Source organism: Nicotiana tabacum, chromosome 1 (assembly GCF_000715075.1).
Source record: "Nicotiana tabacum cultivar K326 chromosome 1, ASM71507v2, whole genome shotgun sequence".
NCBI lineage: Eukaryota > Viridiplantae > Streptophyta > Magnoliopsida > Solanales > Solanaceae > Nicotiana > Nicotiana tabacum.
In genome coordinates, this window is record NC_134080.1 from 112,305,736 (window position 1) to 112,306,518 (window position 783).

Genomic DNA, 783 nt, shown 5'->3' on the forward strand with positions numbered 1-783 from the left:
AAGTAACAACTTATTAAGAACCACCGATTTTACACCAGATTTATTCAAGAATCTCCACGAGGTACCAAACCTCATAATCACAAATCACGAGTCCCAATTCATGAACCCAAATCACTTGGCATCTTGTGCCCACATTACAATTCATAACCGCACAGACATCTCACATGCCAAGAGAGTGACAATATCTGATATCTACATGGATCACTCATGTGCCTACAATAACAATGACTCATAATTGCACGGACAACTCACGTGCCAAAAGGATAACTCTCACATAGAAGGCAAGTATACGGGAGTACATGTATATGGTCAATAACATCAGGATTCATCTTCTTGAACTGATATGGGTGATTTGTTTATGTGTATGCTTGTGCAAGTGATCGACCACAATTTCAGTCAACAAGTAAGAGTACAGACAATAAATGGCACATAAAAAACGATCACCCCAAAATGTACACGGTATAACTCACTCAAGGGAGGCACATCACTACATAAATATCAACAATAACAATAACCCCAGGCCATTACAAGTCATCACAAATCATTCCCTGACACAACGCACCTCGTCTTGCCACGTGCACAATAATAAAGTAAATGCCCGCCTTGTCTCACCGCACACGCACAATAATATTTCCACCTTGTCTCACCACATGCACAAACCCACATATGTATCTCGCCTTGTCATGCCGCCTATGCAAATATCAATAGTAACAATAGCACGAACAACTCACATGTAAGCACCCCGACAATCCTCTCAACAACACCATGTGTGCCGAAACATAA